The sequence below is a fragment of the Sapajus apella genome, unplaced genomic scaffold (assembly GCF_009761245.1).
Source record: "Sapajus apella isolate SASKATOON/1434 unplaced genomic scaffold, GSC_monkey_1.0 scaffold10, whole genome shotgun sequence".
NCBI classification, from domain to species: domain Eukaryota; kingdom Metazoa; phylum Chordata; class Mammalia; order Primates; family Cebidae; genus Sapajus; species Sapajus apella.
The window spans coordinates 708523-714409 of record NW_022436950.1 but is presented as its reverse complement, the minus strand read 5'-3'; positions in this window follow the sequence as shown (position 1 = coordinate 714409).

The window sequence follows — 5887 nt, the reverse complement described above, 5'->3', positions numbered from 1 at the left end:
AGAGGGGGCAGGTGGGGAGAGAGGGGGCAGGTGGGGAGAGAGGGGGCAGGTGGAGAGAGAGGGGGCAGGTGGGGAGAGCAAGGTGCTTCCCACCGATGCTGAGCCCGCAGCAAGGTAGGGCAGGGGACAGGCAGCTCTGGGTGCAGCCGTCACGTGGACAAACTGGGCCAGGACACGCGGGCACCCCTCTTTCTTTCCCAAGCACAATCCCAGGCGATGACACTTCTGGGACACAGGAAAGGGACGCCCGTCCCTCTAAATGCAGGTTTACCCTGTACACATGTACACTCTGTTCTGAAATCCGCTTTCTTCTCTCAACAATATGTTACAGAAATAGTTCACTATCAACAAGCAGCGTGTACCCCATTGCTCTTAATTAGTGTGTGATCTTTCACTATATCGATCATAGCTTATGTGGCCAGTCTCCATTAATGAGCGTTTAGAGACGTCGTGTTTTTCTTTCTCCCTTTGTTGAATAAATCGTTTCCTACGAGCCTTCGTGCCTTCCTCATTTAACCCCGAGTGACCTCCCGTGGCTTCCGAGCTGTGTTTTACGTGGTTCTGACTGAGCCGCCGCTGAACACACAGGAAGGGCCTCGCCGGCGCGGGTTCCTTTCGTCTTCCCTGTTTCTCGATCCAGTCGCGAACGTTTCAACTGGCACTGTCGTATTTGCATTTCCTGCCTGTAATTCGCAGCTGCTTTTCTTTCCTGTGTGCCTGTGCGTGCTCTCTCGCAATTTCTTTCTACCTGGATTTTTGTCCTAATTTATTTGTAAGTATCGTTTGCATAATAGGCCTTGTCAATCATGTGTGTGAAAAACACCTTCCCAGTTTTTAAACTTGATTTTCATCCTGACTGTAGGCGTTTTTTTTTTCTTTTGTACAGCTTTTCTACATTTGTATGTAGTCATAATTATCAATATTTTTCAGTGTGATTTCTGGAGTTGGGAACATACCACAAAAGGCCTCCTTGAGCAACTCCAAGCCTTTTCAGATCATCTGATTCTAGAACATTCACATTTTAGTTTTCACTATTTAATTCTTTGATGGATGTGATTTTTCTTAGTTTTAAAGACACAGGATTCAAACTGTGTCCTTTCTCCATGTGCCAAGCCATTTGTCTCAAAACATTTTTCTGAAAAATAGGCTCAATCCTTGCCATGTGTCTGAAGAGCCCCTTCTCCTGGAGCCGGTCCGCCTGTCCGTCCGGCCGGCCCCGTGCACGCGGGCTGCGATGGCAGGAGCTTTAAAGACAGTTTAACTCCTGACGGTGTTACTTCCTTGACGTGGCTCCTTTGTAGAATTCTCCCGTTTGAAGTTTACGATTTTCATTTTTCCATTTTAGGGGAAAAGGAATCTTTGCATTTTTACAATAAGCATCATCTTATCTTGTCATTAGAGAAAACAGGTAAGTAGAGAAGTAAATAATTCAGGACACAAAGTCCCTTCTACCCTCTGTCTGCCCCGGGGAACCAGCCTCCCAGGACTCCTGGGGCCCATGGAGCCTGGACGCTCTCTAAGGGCCCTTCCTGTTCTGCACCCATTCGTGGAAGCATCTCCCTTCCTCAACACCAACTCTGCTCCCCCACCCCAGACCCACTCTGCGTCCTGGAGCCCAGGGCCTGGCATCCCAGCCGTGCGTCTGCGTTTCTGTCTTGGGTCTGCGTAGAGGCTCATAAGGTGGCCACCACCTCCCTCCTCCCTGCCTGGGCACTGCTCCCGCCCCGGAGTCCAGGCTGGCCTTGGCGACTCACTTGGCTGATGGAAACTGGTGGCAGCAGCTGGGCAGTGACCAGGCTCTGGCCCTTCTCTCCCCGAGACAGTCGCACCTGCCATCTCTGGCCGCTGCCCGGTGTGTCATACCGTCGGTGGATGGCTCCCTCTGGGGCACGGGCACTCGGCTTGTCAGAGTCTCATGTTTGGCCCTGACCCAGTGATCCTGTAGGACACCAGTAAAAGCCATTTCCAGCCAGGAGACTTTTCCCTCAATGCACACAGAGCACCTGGAGTCAGCATCCCCTGTGACTATGTAAAACACGGGCAGAGAGCAAACAAGCTGTAAGCACAGAGATCATATGAACTTAAGGGTTTTAAAGAGATCCCAGCTCATTAGGTGCTCATCAGGGCTCCTTGGGAAGGCACCAAGCCACAGTGAGGAAAAGCCTCCTTCACAATCTGCCCTTCACGCATTTTTTTTGAGACAAAATCTCACTCTGCCGCCCAGGCTGGAGTGCAGGGTGTAATCACAACTCACTGCAGCCTCTACCTCCCAGGCCCAAGTGATCCTCCTGCCTCAGTCTCCAGAGTAGCTGGGACTACAGGCATACTCCACTGTGCTTGGCTAATTATTTTAAATTCTTTTGTAAAGACGAAGTCTCACTACATTGCCCTGGCTGGTCTTGAACTCCTGGGCTCAAGGGATCCTCCTGCCCTCCGCCCCCCAAAGTGCTGGGATTACAGGCGTTAGCCACCACACCTGACCCCTTAACTCTTCCATGTCATCTGGAACAGAGCCTGTGGGACTTCAGCATGCCCAGGTGCCCCAGGGACCGTGTTGAAATGGGAATTCTGACCCAGGAGCCATGGGTGGGGCCGGAGGGGCTGCATTTCTCACAAGCTCCCAAGGGATGCTGATGCTGCTGGTTCCTGGACCACACATGAGCAAGCCGGGACCCAGAGGTGCCTTTGCCCTGGGGGGCAGCAGGGGTGCAGGCCATGCACACTTCCCGAGAGGGTCCTGGAGAGTCACGTTCTGGCAGCCCCGTCCCAGCCCCGATGAGACTGCCCTCTGCTGCCTCCTCTCCCCTGCTTCCCGCCCCTTCTTCTCTCCTCTCTCCCCTGCTTCCCGCCCCTTCTCCTCTCCTCTCTCCCCTGCTTCCCGCCCCTTCTTCTCTCCTCTCTCCCCTGCTTCCCGCCCCTTCTCTCCTGTCTCCAACCCGTCTGAACTCTTGGCTCCACCGAGAGGTGCTTCTCTAAAGGACTCCCGATGTTGACTTGAGGGCGGCCCTGGGGCCAGGCTGACCCCTCTGGCCTGTGGGGCAGGGAGTCATCAGGATGTTGGTCCTGGTCTCAGCTCTGGTTCCAGGTGGGTGCAGATTCCTGCAGGTCCTCTGCTTCACGGTTTCCCAGCCTGTGCTTATGGGGGTCCCAGATGGGACTCTCTGCCTGATCTCTTAGGAGAGCTGCAACCGTCCAGACAGCCACGCACCTAGAAATACCCCACAAAGCCTCATGCAAATGCATAATGAATTCCGAAGTCTGGCCATTAGCGGGTTCACGCTAGAAGCCCCCCTTCAGGTGCTGAGAGGGCAACGGCAGGCTCAATCTGTGGCCAGGGAAGACACGCTCAGCTCAGCCGTTCAGGAGAAGGGCTCTAGCCAGGCCCCTCATGACCCTCCCTCTTGTCAACAAAGGCAGGAGCTTCTCAGCAGAGGGTGGGTCTGCACTTCTCCAGGTCCCCAAGTCCCAGAAGCTGAGCTGGGCTCGGAAGGAATGAAAGCACAGCTGCAGCACGGCCAAACACGGGCGGCTTCTCCCAGCTCCGCTCTGAGCCCGGAAGGTCCCCTGGAGCTCTTCTGAGGGGTCTGTGTAGGAGCCTGGGGTGGGGGCGGGGGCGGGAAATGCCGTGAGGTTGTAAATAGGGCCAGACAGAGCCTTCAGCTAAGCCGAGTTGGCGACCACCGCCACTTTGAACAAGAATCAAGGAATTTCTGATGTTAGGAAAAAGTGAAATGGCTTTAGAATCCGGAAGCACAGAGACTTTTCTCAGATCTGCTGGCAGCAACACCATAATGTGGTCAGAAGTGAACTATTAATGGACATTCTTCTTAAGCAGAAAACAGTTTCCATGTCACAGCAGAGGCAGCTTCCCCCTGCCCCGTGATGCTTTGGCTTCCAGGCATTCAATCCCTTCTGTTCCAATGGTCTCTTCTGCACTCCCAAGAACCCCCTAAAATAAGGCATGCCCACGGGCCACCAGGGACACTTCTACTGGAAGGTCAACCTTGGCTTTGGACACCTTCGGCGGGTGCGCCACACACCCCGGCCACCCATTCTCCTGCCACCTGTGTCCTTGGCTGTCCAAACGCGAGCTCCCCATTCTGCAGTCAAGATGGAGGCAGAGAACTGTTAAGTGAAAATTGTGAACAATTCTAAATGATTTTCTGAATGAATGTGAAGGGCTCTGAATCCTTAAAGCCAACTGGGCCTGGTCTTGCCACGGTGTCTTCAGGCCGTCCAGGGCCGGGGGCCGCCGTCGCTGCTGCATGCTCAGACACATCTCAAGGGAAGGCCGGACTGTCCGGGACCCTGCCGAGGCCACCAGTCACCCCCACAGGCCCGGGTGACGGACATCAGCTGCTGGAGGAGCCCTGCCATCCCGGGAGGAGGGCGTCAGAGCTGCCTCCGGCACCCGCAGTGTCCTTCCCAGGCGCTGACGGCACCTGCTTGCCCAGCACCTCTCCGAACCTGTGTCCCTGAGGGAGCCCTTTAAACACAGCCTCTCCCACGCTCCTGCCCCGTCCACTGCCCTGCACGCTCTGCTCAGGCTTGGCCTGAAGGCCCCTTCTCGCAGGCTTTCTCTGGCCAACTTTTTAAAGAGTCGCCTCCCCTGCTACGTTCGTCACCCCCAGCCCCTTCCCAGGTTGGCTTCCTTCCTGGCACGGCTGCTCCTGGAACTCAGTAGTAATCGTTCACTTGCTTTCCACATTCCCACACACTTCCTGCATTTGTAAAGCAGGAATGCTGAAGCCTGGGGCATTTTAAATAGCCAGGCACGAGCACACAGGCCGCTGGTTCGCCCGCATTCCCCATCCTCCTCCCCACGCTGCCTCACTGTGAGCCGGTGCTCGGCTTGGAGACTCCAAGGCTACACCTGGAGCACAGGCCTTGTGGTCTGACCTCACTGTTATCTCCGTCCCTCAGGCAACAGGCTGCCCGCCGGCCAGGACACCCACCCGGACGCCCGCCCGGACACCCGCTCAGACACCCGCTGCCCTGCCCGCAGTGTCTCAGCAGTTCTTCCATCTTTCTGGCTCGGTCAGTTCATGGTGACTGGGGAAGGCCAGGTTAGGTTTGCTCCCCATTGGGACCAATGCCTCCTCCACGGGAGCCCTTGTCTGGCCATCAGGAAGATCTGTCTGCCTTCCCTGATGGCCATCACAGCCCAGCTCCTGCGTGGAAGCGTGTTCCACAGAAGTTGAGATCATCTTGCTGGTTATTTTTCCCCTGCAGCACCTCCGAAGGGCTATGACTCTTACATCTGTTTACACGTGACGCCTCTCTCAGACGTGTCAGTCAGGGTTTCTGGAGGGGCCTCTGGCCATTTTCAGAGCATGAGGGGCTCTGAAATCCACACTGATCCTCACCAATGAGAACCGTGAAGGCCTAGGGTCACACCAGAAAGAGAACATTTGGCAAAATGGTGCTAACATTCTCAAAACAAACTTACCTATTAGTGAATGCACCTGTCACCATAACAACCAAACAGCACAAAAACAGACCATTAGCACACAGCGTTATTACTGTGCAAGGCTCAGCTAATGCCATTCCAGAGGTATATTTTCCACTTTCAGTTATAATAAAATGGTTTTTAAAAACAAATTTAAAATTCAGCATGAGCGCACAATCAGGCTCACATCTCCACACACGGGAGCTGCAGCCCCAGGTGCATGAAGCCCACATGTCTGCGTGCGGCTCCGTGACGCGGACCCAGTGCCGGAATCCGTGCGCCAGCAGCCTCGAGGGAGGCGGAATCACAGGCACAGGCTGCAGCTATTGGCTGGCAGGCTGACCCGGGCCCCCTCCGACCCTTTGCAGACAGGCTGACCCGGGCCCCCTCCGACCCTTTGCAGGCAGGCTGACCCGGGCCCCCTCCGACCCTTTGCAG